Genomic DNA, 13,719 nt, shown 5'->3' with positions numbered 1-13,719 from the left:
CTACGAGCCCTCGTGGACCCTGCGCTCCTCGGGCAGCAGGCTCCTGGTCATTCCCAAAGTCAGGACACACACTCACGGAGAGACGCCTTTTCAGTTCTATGGCCCCCGTCTATGGAGCTGCCTGCTGGAGGAGCTCAGGGCTGCAGAGAATGTTCAGGTTTTTAAGAGCAGGCTCAAGACCCACCTTTTTAGCTTAGCTTTTGAATGAAATCTTATACTTTTTACATGTTTTATTGTAAACATTTTATTATATTTATTCATTTACGCATATTTTTTAGGACTTCCAGTGTTTCCTCTTTAGGAGCCTCTGCATCAGGAGCGGAGATTGGCTGCGGCTGCTGGGTCTGTCATGTGGGCTCCTGGTGGAGAGTTGGTGTTTGGGCTTCATCTCTCCCCTGGATCCTGTGGTGGTTCCTGGTGGCGGTGGACGACTCTCTGCTCCTGGTGTAGACGGCTCCTCTGATGGTGCTTTCTCAACTGGCTCACCTGTATTCAGCCTCACATTTTACTATAGGTAGTTTTATGTATTTTAGCATGTGAGTGTGTGTGTTGTTGTTTGGTTGTGTGGAGTCGGTCAGGTGTGGGGGTTGGGTTGGTGGGTGGAAGGAAATGTAATGCACTTTGTGTTACATTTTTGTATGAAAAGCGCTTTATAAATACATTTTGATTGATTGATTGAAAACACTGATACGCTGACGTAGGAGCTCTAGTTGCCATCCTCTTTGGACCACGTCAGTGTGACTTGCGCCTTCCTGATTCGCTGGGTTTCTGACATTGGTCATGTGACGCTATTGTGGAAAACAGTTTAAACAAACCATAGACAAACGGGAAACAGCGTAGAACCACTGGCTAGTAGACCATGGAGAATGAGGAACAACGTTGGATGTCCCGGCCCTCTCTCTCTCTTGCCATCTTCCTCAGCTCGAAATCAGCTGTGCAACTTCTGTTTTTACTGCCCAGGTGACGTTGTGATGTCGTGACGATGTGATGCCAGCCTAGTCATGTGACTAGTGTTTCAGGTGGTTTCGCGTTACTGTGCGGATAAGGAAGACTTTGATTGCAAACACAGAAACGACATGTCTAGACGCAAATTGTTTCGGATACGGTGATTCGTTTCAGTGTAAATGTAACCTTAGACAGTATTGCAGACCACCCTTAGATGTTCCTGTAAATGACTTGAGTGAGGTTCAAATATCAGACAAACATGGATGGACTGTAAAAATACTGGAATGTTAGTTAATTTGAAAGGTTAAACCACAAGTTCAGTTTATTTTTAGCTGACTTTTGTGAAGTCAATTGCAAACTGCTTATTCATTCCCCATTTTTCCATGTGTCACCTCCAGTTGTCAGTTTCACTCAAAAAGTAAACCAAAAATACAGAAGTGCAAAGTGGTGCAAAGCTTGGTCAAATAGGTCATTTTATATTTGGAGAGACATTAAAATATTTTTGAATTTATTTTTGCAGCTGATGTCAACATTCCTCTGAGGTGTGATGCTAACTGTAAGCACTGCTCTGTCTGAGCCTTTATTAGACTTTATTTGGATTTTAGAGCTTTAGAGAGATGGAACTACAACAGCTGAACTGATCTGTAACAGTTAAACAAGTCTCTCTTTTCAGTTAGACACACTCACCTTTCTGTTGAAAATCAAACAGCTAAACAGGACCATGAACACTTGTATTGATCAGTCTCCTGAAAATGTGTTGTTTAAAACTATTTTGGATTTTTTTTCTTGAGTTTTCAGACTATCTTAGAACTTTTTCTGAGTGGCCATATTTGATGATTTTTATTTTTTTATTCCAAATTAATTGTTCAAAATTAAATAGTCCTAAATTAAAATATTCTCCTTCAAGTTTACATGGAAATAATAATTCTGAATTGAGGATTACATGGAAAAAACATAAAATCGCTTTTATTTAATTCTGCTCAACGTCTGGGGGTCAGGAAGCGTTCTGACTGGACAGGGACACAAACGTGTTTACGTCTACAGGAAGAAAACACACTTCAACTGCTACCGGCTTTTTTGTCAGCTCAGTTTGTCATCACACCATGGACACAAATATGATCCAAAACTTTTCTGCAGTTGTTTCGATGATAATGAAGTAGCAGCTGGAGAATTCTCTCCTCACGCCGTCAGCTGAGGAGGAGAAGGGAAGAGTGTCGGACAAGGGCATCCGGCATCCAGCTCGCAAATCCAAAGAGCAGTGGATGAAAGTCTGAAGCGAGGACTGGTGGAGCTGGATTGTGCCGATCGTGCCTGAAGAGCGTCCTAACAAACATGCACTGAACGACCGGAATTATTTTTACCTCTCACGCTCTCCTCTGGGTCACATTGAACCGAAGAATTTTTTTTAGCTTCGCACTCACTCAATCAGACCTAAAAATGTATTTTCTCGCCTGGCAAGAATTTATTTGAAAATAAATTTTTGGGTCTTATTGACCCGCCCCAAGAGAGTGGGAAGGGAAAAAAAATTCTTCAGGTCTATGTAATCCCGAGGAGAGCGTGAGGGTTTTAAGAAGAAAAAATGTTTACATGATCGAGGAAGAAATTAATTTGGCTTCAAAGACAGAAAAAATTGAATAAACCACCCACTTACTTTGGGTTTAAGTTTAATTCCGAATAATAATTTTCATTAGGAATTAAGTACATGGTCTTCTTAAAGCAGAATTAATTTTTATTCAAAATTAAATTATTATTATTCGGAATTAAAGTTCTCATGTAAACGTGTCAAGTGTTGCACCAAGCAGGATGTCACTACAAACTATCTACTGCAGATATACAGTTTTATGCTTGTACACGCATTTCTAGTGATTTCTGTTTAATCGACAGGTTTTAGCTTGGACTTGTTTGCTCGTTGCCTGGGACCTTGATGTGCTGATCGTTCCTTGTATTATGTAACTATCACAACACCCCCGTCACACTGGCACATGGAGCGTATCTGTCGACATCAAAACATCACAGCTTCCTCCTCCTCTTCCATCCCTGGCCCGGGTCACTTCCTGTGGTTAAGCTAAACGCTGATAGCCGCGTGTCTCTCCCGCTGAGGTGACCTTTGACCTCCCGTAGCGGATAAGGAAGTGTCAGAGGGAACCACAGCGGTCTCCTCTCTGGGTCTGTATCGGCGGTGAGGGCTGTGAGGTCTCGGCTGGAGCGAGCAGAGCACATGTGTTTCCTGTTGTTTTGTGGAGTTTAGTGTTAGTGCATTGGCCCTCGGCTCCAGAGCAGGGCCCTTTTTCCTGACGCTTTGTTTGGATTTGGCCCCTGAGAATGGCTTAAATTTAGGTGAAACAGCAAGGTGTGAGTCAGAGCCAGTACAGTACAACCAAAACAAGTCTGATTAAGTTTTCAAGGTTTATGGACTCTAGAAAGATTCATTTAAGGCTGTTGTCGCTTACTCATTCAGCAGATTGTTTGATGGTGTCCTAGTTGGCCAGTTGCTTTTATTAGTCAACGAATTATTTATTTAAAGAACATACAGGTCACTAAATGTACCCTTTTGAGCTTTTAACCATGTTAGAATATTGTTCCTTAACTAAAAACATAACTGGAATTGTATTTTGCAATTTTACAATATTTTCAGGAATTTGATTTGATCAGTTTTTATTTTTTGAGTTTGTGCCAAGATAATAATCATACAAATACTCCATATAAATAGTGTAAACAACAGAAAAGCACATTTCTCGGGAAAGAAGTGGGAGTAAGAAAAAAAATATATATATATTAACCCAGCCCTGTTCATTACATAGTTTCAAAAAAATCCTAAAATTATGTGGTTGCTTATGTACACTGATGACGAAACTTTACAGATGTTTACACATACCAAAATAAATTACATACTATGCATACTAAGTATAATTTTAACCTAATTTCTAACTTTATTTCTTTTTTGGATTCTACTGTATTATGGTCGTACAAACATAATACAGTACAATATCCCCAAGTAAGAAAAATCCAATCACAAAACATATTGAAATTTACCAGGATTGTGACGTCAAAGATTATTTAAAGTTTGTCCTAGGGCCTGTTTACACGAGAACACTTGCGGGTAAAAACGACAAAATATTTTATCAGAATTGCCTTTAGTTTAGACGGTGACGGCGTTTTCGGGGCTTAAAAACGCAAAAATTTGAAACCACGCTCCAGAGTGGAAAAGTTGAATACGCTTCCCCGTAGTGTTTCCGTCTACACTGCCCAAGACGCAAAACTCTGGTCAGATCTGCTCACGTCGCGTACATCACATACCTTACCACTTAGCCGCCTGGCATGGATACCCAATCGAATTCTCCACACTTTTGCGTCACTATATGATCGCAGATTTTCCCAAAAATGCTCATAAAAAGTGAAGACGCGACGCCACTTTTGCTTCTTCTGTTCAGACCATCATCATATAAAGTCTAAATCTAAGATAGAAACGCTGTGCAGACTTTTATTGTTCATTTTTTGTTTTGTTTTTTTCCTAGATTATTCTAACAGGCCTAAAGTTTTCAAGCAGAAGAGCAGTTTAAGTCGCCATGAAGCAGTCCCAGCCCTAGCTCTTTTGGCGTCCTATAGGAAAGATTTCTGATGGCGCCCCCTTCCTCCACTCACAGTAATGCATTGTAATAATATTAGACAGTTTTGCGGTCTGCTAAATATAATCCAGATTGATCGTTTTGAAAAGAGGGAGGTATTGGATCAGTGAAATACAGTTGTCAAAGCTTTACTCTGGAATCCGACTGTCCTACTTCCATATACAAAAGCGATACCCCAAAACACTGGAGCTAGAAGCAGATGTGAAGATGTATTAGTTGGCTCCATTCAATTCCAACATCTTTAGCGAGACTTTCCATCTCTCAACACGACTGAATAGAGAAGTGTCCTTGGTGTCTCCTCCGTTTGAACAGTTATGAAGCTGCAGTGAACTCCCTTTGTGTGGGTAGGATTACAACAGGGCCCTCTCCACATGAAAAGACCTTGTAACTTTCTCTTTCACAGCTCCTCGATGATTCACTCTCCACTGAAGTCCAGTCTCCCAGGTCTGATTTTATAACATGGGTTTGTGGTGATTACTCCAGGATGTCCATTTTGTCTGATGCATTTCTGAGGAATCCTGTGGGCTCCTACAAAAGGAACGGGCCGATTACAGCAATACACAGTGGGCTTTTAGTAACACGCAGCTTCAATCTACAAACTTTAAACTGTCTTCTGTTATACATCCACTAAAGTGAATACATGTTTTAGACAGATAACTTTTAAGATTTTAAAGCGCTCTGTTACGACCCAGCTCCTTTGGGGTGAGGGAAGTAACAAAAAAATAAAACCAAGATGTAAAATGGAATAAATTAAATAATGTTTAATTAACAGGAATGTAAAGGTAAATTAACAAAAGACTAAAATATACAGAAAACAACCTAAACTAAGAAACAGAACAACAGAATAAACTGAGTTTTGTGCCAGAAAAGGGGTCACGCAGGCTTACACAATAACGAGTGGTAAAACTTAGGGACACACACTAAACCAAAACACAAGCTCCCCAAATTAAACCACATAAACCCACAAACAGAATCGAGTGACCAAATCAAAAAAAGGCACATAACAGAACTAAACTAAACTACACACACACGAAACCAAATTGGCAGACTGGCCACCAAGGCCAGCAGCCCCGAACAGGTGCTGGTAATCTCCTTAAATAGAGGGCGGTAGCTGCAGGTGAGGTGGGCGTCGACCTGCCCCACCAATCACAGACCAGGGCTCGTGCAGCAGGAATCAAGAGAACTCTGCAGAAATATTAGAACTAGCTCATATTAGAATATATTTTTTTCTGTATTATCATGTTTCCGCATCAGAAACACACCTGGAGTTGTGTTTTGTATCATTCATACATGTTTAACACTCAAACCCTGCATATTTAGGTTCTGTGCTTCTCTAAAAATAATAATAAAAAAAGTGTGGTAATACAGGAAGTGCTCCACCATGTTTTTAAACTCAGTACACCTTCACTAGAATCATTTGGATTATTTCAGCCTTTCAAACTCTGCTGAATGAAAGGTAAAAAGCTGCTGAAAACTACAGCTTCATGACATCACAAGGTGTAACGGAGCTTTTTGAGCTTTGTAGAAGTAGACAGACTAATAATGCAGGATTGTTCAATATGTGTGAATGCAACAAAACACAACACCAGATATGTTTTTGATGAGGAAACAACATTCTAACACGACTAAAAGGTCAGAGGAGTCAATTTTACATAATACAAGACCTTTAAGCTATTTTGACTGAATTTAATATTTTACTACATATTGAGCCACATGTGTTTTTATGTGAGTCATATTTTGGATGTGTTAAAATGATTTGTGCTATTAAAAGTGAACTATACTTTTTTTTTTTTTTCTGTTGGAGGTCACACCATTTGTTTCTATCCATGGAGGTGTGTTCCGCTGTATGGCCTTTACCTATTTTCATGGAGACACATTTTTTTATGGCTTGTAATTGAATAAATGTCCAGTTGAAAAGTCTAATACGACACTGTGGAACATTCCAGGCAAAGCAGTAACATCTCCATGGAGACAAGCAGGTGGTGGACTAATTTAATGAAGTAATTTGTATTATGGGACTTTGTTGCTTTACTGAACAGTATCAGGGTAGACACTTTTTTTTCAAAATGACAGACGCGTGGACAAAAAAATAAAACTATAACACAGAAATCCTCGAAAGTACTGCTATTGTGAATATAAATAAAAGCATTGCTCAATTTTTAATCTGATTATGATTAAAGGGCCCACGCCACACTGTTCTCTGAGCGATGTTATGATTTTTCCTCATCACAAACAAACCTGGAGTTGTGTTTTGTTTCATTCACACACGAATATCTAACACACAAACCCTGCCTATTTAGTTCTTCTCTCAAACAGAAAACACTCCATGTGATGTGATTATACAGAGAGTGCTCCACCATGTTTTTAAACTCCATACACTTTCACTTGAATCATTTGGATCATTTCAGCCCTGGAAAACAAAAGGTAAAAGGAGCTGTGAACTTAAAAACTACCGCAAGGTGTTAGAGCATTTTGAGATTTGGAGAAAAAAATAATAATAAAGGATTACTCAAGCATGTGTGAATCAAACAAAACACAACTCTGGGTATGTTTCTGATGAGATAACGACATTATAAGATAAGATAAGATAAGATAAGATAATCCTTTATTGTCTCCCATGGGAGAAATTTGTCTTGGGACAGGGGGTAACATGTTTTTATCAAAAAACAGGACAACACAACACAAAGCAGCACATAAACAAACACCATAAAACAAAGTAAATATGAGACCAGTATGACCACGAGTGATGCACCAACAGGACCCTTAAATTATCCTTAACAGGCAAACCCTTGCATTCTTCTGTTCTATTAATTATTGCACATTCCCTAAGCCTATGTGCAGTTTTGATTGCACAATCCCTAAGCCTTTTATAATTATTTTTTAACTGCATTATCCGAGTTTAGCAGTTTAACAGCTAGTGGTACAAAAGAATGTTTGAATCTGTTCAGTAAAAACTCAAAATAGTCAGTTTTGCATCATACGGGACCTTTCATTTAACCGTTATAAATCGTGAAGTTACTGAAATGAAATGACGAGAAAATCCATTCATATATCAGATCTACACCTCATATGTGTGAAGCGAACATCTGGAAATTGCTCTTCTATTTTTAACAAACTCCGGTGCAGTGAGCCCAGGAGGTTGGAGTGGCTGATTTTCCGTAAAGGGAGGAGTGTTTTTTATAACTTTATTAGCCACAGCTTGCCTCTGTTCATCTGCTCTGTCTCAGCCCTCTCCTGGATCTCTTCTGGGAGCTTTTAGCAATGCAGACATGTTTTGTTCATGGCCTTACCTAATTGAAAGGACATCGAAAACCCCCCAAACTTACCCCTGAACTGGTCCCAACGCAAGATCTACTCCTTCTCTGTAACACTGAGCTCTACACATGTTTCCCATCACGGACAGAGCGGCGGGCTAATTTACAGTGTGGGGAGAGGAAAGTGTCTTCTCAGCAGTTCGTTTTACCCCAGTCCCGTTTGAGCTCGCCCACCTCCCCTCTCTCTCTCTCTCTCTCTCTTCTCACTGCCGCCTTCTCCTCTCTCTCCCCTTCTTCTCTCCCCCCTCTCTCGCTCCCCTGCTTGTTCTCCCTGTGCCCTACTACCCTCTCTCCCCCCTCAGGAGCAAGGGGCCCTGATCCTTTCTCTTCTCACTACTCTCTCTCCTCTCCCCCCTTCACTCCCCCTCTCTTTCCTCTCTCTTCCCCCTCACTCCTCTCTCTTCCCCTCATTCCTCTCTTTGTTCCCCCACTAGTCTTTCTCCCCTCTCTTCCCCCTCACTCCCCCCCTGCTCCTCTCTTTCCCCTCTCTCCCTCTCCGCCTTCACTTCTCTCTCTCCCCTTCACTCCCCCTCACTTCTCTCTCTCTCTTTATCACTCCCCCTCTCTCTCCCCCCCTTCACTCCTCTCTCCCCTTCACTTCTCTCTCTCTGTCACCCCCACTCCTCTCTCTTCTCTCTCTCCCTTTCTCTCCTCTCCCTCCCCTCACTTCTGTCTCTCCCCCCGACTCCTCTCACTCTCCTCTCTCCCCCTCACTCCTCTCTTCCCCCTCACTCCCTTTCTCCTCCCTCTCCTCTCTCCCCTTCACTCCCCCTCAGTCCTCTCATTTCCCCTCACTCCTCTCTCTTCCCTCTCTCCTCTCTCTTACCCCTCACCCCTCTCTCTCACCGTCACTCCCTTTCTCTCCTCTTTCTCCCCCTCACTCCTCTCTCCTCCCTCACTCCCTTCTGCTCTTTTCTCTTCCCTTCACTCCCCCTCTCTCTTCCCCATCACTCCTAGCTCTTTCTCCCTCACTCCATCCTGCTCTTCTCTCTCCCCTCACTCCTCCCTCCCTCTCTCCTCCTTCTCTCTCTCCCCCACTTCTCTCTCTCCCTCCTTCACTCCCCTTTCTCTCTCTCCTCTTCTCTCTCTGCATCATTCCCCTCTCTCCCCTTCACTCCCCCTTACTCCTCTCTCTCTCCCCCTCACTCCTCTCTTCCCCCTCACTCCCCTCTCCTCCTTCTTTCTCCCTCACTCCCTTCTGCTCTTCTTTCTCCCCTTCACTCCTCTCTCTCTTCCCCTCACTCCCCCCTGCTCCTTTCTCTCCTCCCTCTCTCTCTCTCCCTCCTTCACTCCCCTCTCTCCTACCCCTCACTCTTATTTCTCCCTTTCACTCCCCCCGTCTCCTCTCTCCCATCCCCCTCTGCCCTCTCTCTCCCCCTCTCTCTACCTCCCCATCCCCCTCTCTCTCGTCTCTCTCTCCCGACGCTCCGCACGGTGCCAGGGCGTGACATCACTCCACTCATCTCCAGTAAAATGTCAAAGCGGGAGCAGGCACAGACCGATGGATTCCATATGGAGCAGGACGGGTCTCTCTCTCTCCTCTCTTTTAACTCACTCCTTCTGTCTCTCTTTCTTCTTTTGTTTTGTTCTTTTTTTCAATGGGATTTCAAACTACGACAATGGTCCCATCTCGTTAGAGCAATTACAGAATTCAAATCAGAAAACTCCACACAAAGTCCTTCAAATCAGAAAGGAATTATTTGCCAGAAACCCATAAAAAGAACCGTGAAAGTGACATTGCATCGTAAATACAGAAACATTTTGGTTTCTCCTTTGTTTCCTACTTTATCGCAACTCTCAATTCTTATATTTATATTAGTTTATTATGCCAGATGCCCTTCCTTACGCAACTAACGCATACAATCCAGTGAATTCTTTTGGGATAGTTAGTTATGTAAAGGAAAAGCAATCAGGAGAATCAAGAGAAGCTGTAAATACATATGTTAGATCTATCACGTGTTCTCTTCGTAAATCTCTTGTTTGGAAAGAAAACACATCAGATTGCGTGAAATCCAGTTGCAGCAATATGTGGCTGCTGAATTAACCTATAATAATTTGTCAGGGAGTTGTTACATTAATCGTGTGAAGATCCCTTTTCCAGTTCTGGGTATTGCTTCATTGCTTGAATCAACAGGTGCCTGACTTTTCCACTGCAGAAGATTAAGAGAGGTTTAATAGACTGAATAGTGAGTGCGTGTGTGGGTTTAGGAGCTTTGCAGTTCTGTGGTGGCTGTGGAGGGGAATACCCGGCCTCGTATCCCTGCAGGAGGCCGGAGTTATGTGTGTGGAACATATAGAGACAACATGCACACAGTTTAATAGCACTAGTGTGGCTGCAGTTTACTTCATAAACAGATTTCAAAATAATCTACCATATTTTTCAGGCTATAAGTTGCTCCGGAGTATAAGTCGCACCAGCCAAAAAATGCGTAATGAAAAAAACATACATAAGTCGCACTTTTTTGGGGGGGAAATGTATTTTATAAAATCAGAGACCAAAACAACAAAACACCAAAACCAAACTCTCCATCTCACTCCAAATCACTAAATTCTTCATCATCGGTGTCACTTCAGCGACCTCCAGAGATAAACAGAGCACCACTTCCTCGTCTGTGTAGCTGTCGTCAGACTCAGCATCAGTTCCAGTTAGAATTGTTCCGGCCTTTCTGAATCCCGACAGGATGGTTTTGGTTGTCACTGAAGTCCATGTGGATCCATCCAGTGACTTCCAGGAAAGTTGCATGACGCATCCTCTCAGTTGTCACAAGTTTATTGCTCACTTTCTTTCTGCTGCTCGATTACAGAGAGCGAGGCAAGACCAAGACTTTTAAACAAGATCAAGACCAAAGCCCATTGACACCAAATCATGACCATCTTTGTCATTTTCTACATTTAATTATATTTTACAGTTATTTTGGCACATATATATCAATGTTTGTTTTTTTTCTTTAATAAATCTAACCCCATTTGATCTGATTAATGTTCATTTAGGCCTAAAATAAGCCAAGCAAACTGTGCTGCACTGAAACACTCTGCGCCCCTTTTTGGACCCTCACCCACAGTTTGAGAACCCCTTCTTTAACCCCACTTCCACTGGCACTTTACAGAAAACTGAAGAAAGTGGGTAGGATTTTTAAACCTGTTTTGTCACTTTCTAACTGGAGTTACATTCTCTTACTGGTTTTGCAGTGGCATTTACCAGCCTCTGCACACTTACCAAACACACATCGTGACAAATACAGATGCATCTGTGCACTTTTATTAGGCAAACTTCAACCACATGGTGCGGTAAGAAGTTAATTGCCGACAGCAGCGGCCGTAATGAAATATGATCACACTCGCTGGGTGTCAGACCTCAAGTCCGAAACAAGACCGAGTCCAACCACCTTCAAGACTGAGGCAAGACCGAGTCCGTAATAACATGGTCTTGAGGCCGGTCTCGAGACCAAGGCCGGTCTCAAGTACTACGACACTAGAGTGTGCTATAGAGAAATTTGACTCTTTACCACTTAAAGGGTCTGTTTTTATTTTTTTCCCATCTATTTCAGCAAAATTTGTCTTGTCCCATCATAGATCTGTTGTACAAGCATCTATTGAGGTCAAAATAGGTCAGCTGTGGTTAGCATGCTAGTTGCTGTTAGTATTATGTAACGGTAAAACCCAACTCTGACTTCTTAAAGTTGTGAAAAGTGCTCATAAACTCATCACTGTGAATAATTAGGATGCTCAAAAACCGTAAGAAAAGTGAGGAATAACTTGGGAACACTGCAAACTTTAAAATGAACCATGCAGCTCTGTTTTTCATTTTTAAAAGCAAATACAAGGAAAATCACTTAGAACCAATGGTGACCTCTTAAAGATTTAGCAAAAACAAAACTTTTTATTGAATTATACTATTACTTTTATACTCCAAAAGTCATTCTTTAAAGTGCATAGAAAGGACATTTGAGCTTTTGTCTCGTCTTTATTGTATTCACCAAACACAAATTTACGAGCGGAGTTTTCCCGGTGAGTCTCAAATGTTGTCTCCTTCCCATCTGCTCTGGCTCCGACTTCGTTAAATCCCTAAATTATTTGTGTTTGTGCGGAAAGTTAAACCGATCCCCCTCATCCCCGTCTCTCCTGTCTCCTCTTCTCAATCTGGATCTCGGTGTTGGACCGCTGAAGGTTCTGCCGCAGGTTTGGGTTTGGCCCCTCTCCAGTCAGCTGCCTCACACTCCCAAAGCATCATGGGAACATCCTGCCTCCTCCGGGGTCGACCCAAACGCACGCACCAGCCCGGGACATGCACCAATAAATAATCCTTCCACATCAATGAGAGGGATGCTCCAGACTTTTCCGTTTGGTTTGGAGCTCAGATGTACCCAGAGTATTTAAGCACATCTAACCCAGCATGAATACATTAAACTAGATGACAGACCTACCTCATAGACTCTTAGTAACTTAGTATAAGAATGACGACATTAATGGGACTGTACCAGATTTAAAGGGCATATATTACACAAAATTGACTCTTGTGAGCTTTCAGTCGTGTTATAAAGTTGTTTTCTCGTCAAAAACATACCCAGAGTTGTATTTTGTTTCATTCTCACATGTTTCCTGCATTGTAAGTCTGTCTACATCCCCAAAGCAGATATATTGCAAAAGTCGAAGACAACATTCAGACTGCAGGGCTTAATGCTCAGTTCGGATTTTTTTTTACGTTGTTGTTCACATTTCCAATTAATTATGACTTGTATGTGATCTCTAGTGTGAACTTTCAATGCCCCGAAAGTGTCTCACGTGTGCTTTGGAGGACACAACGACGTCACATGCAGCGACTGTGCTCAGTGTTTACGGAAGTCGCCTAAACGCTGGGCTTGTCTCTCAAAATACGGTCCAGTTCTTGATAAAATGGAGAGGCCATTTCATTTTTTAATTATTTTTAAGCATTTATCTATTATCTGTTTTATTGCATGTTACTTTTTTCCTGCTGCTCTTGAATTGTACGTCGCAACACTGGAATTTCCCCACTGTGGGACTAATAAAGGCATATCTTATCTTATCTTATTTTATCTTATCTTATCTCTTATTTGTTTGAGTCTTTAGCCTCCTTGTATTTCACTCGCAGGCTCTTTATTTTTTGTTGACATTGGAGCCAGGATGGTGCCACCTAGTGCCTCAGTTCAATTTCATTTCTCTCCAGCGACTAGGTCAGGAATCAAAATACACTAGACGGTTCGCAAAAACCCCGGAAGTGCAAGTTCGGGCACCAGCCAATCAGTGAAGAGCTGTATATTCAGTGTGGTTGATTCTTGAGATCAAGGATTTAAAGCCGAAATAAAGAGAATGTTTGGTGAATTTTATCAAGGGGAAAGATGTTATTGTCCTTCTTCCTACGGGATTTGGGAAAAGCTTAATATACCAGTTAGTCCCATTACCGGCGCATTACATAAGTGACTACCAAATAGCAGCGATTGATTAAATGATAAAAAGTACCCTCCTACAGTTGAGGGAACAAATTCTAACACTGCGAGGTCAGACGGTTTCTACGAAATAAAACCGGCTGATGAATGAGGCTCAACCAGGACCACCTGTAGTCATACATTTCTTTGGCAATCTTTCAAAATCGCACAGTTCCGACAAGACCCCTCCAATTTGGCCTGAATACAGCGATCCCTCCAAATATTAATACATTCGTTAACCTCCATTGACCAGACATTGATGTGTAGGTGGGATGAATGCGACCTGACCGTTCAGACTGAAGTCACATGTCAAAAGATCAGATATGTATCAGTTTTAGGAGCACATATCTAAGTGGCCTGGGTCACATTTAAAAAAATCTGATCTGTGTT

The sequence above is a fragment of the Boleophthalmus pectinirostris genome, unplaced genomic scaffold, assembly GCF_026225935.1.
Source record: "Boleophthalmus pectinirostris isolate CB_2022bp ecotype Guang Dong unplaced genomic scaffold, ASM2622593v1 HiC_scaffold_5, whole genome shotgun sequence".
Taxonomy (NCBI): domain Eukaryota; kingdom Metazoa; phylum Chordata; class Actinopteri; order Gobiiformes; family Gobiidae; genus Boleophthalmus; species Boleophthalmus pectinirostris.
This window is presented reverse-complemented; position numbering follows the sequence as displayed.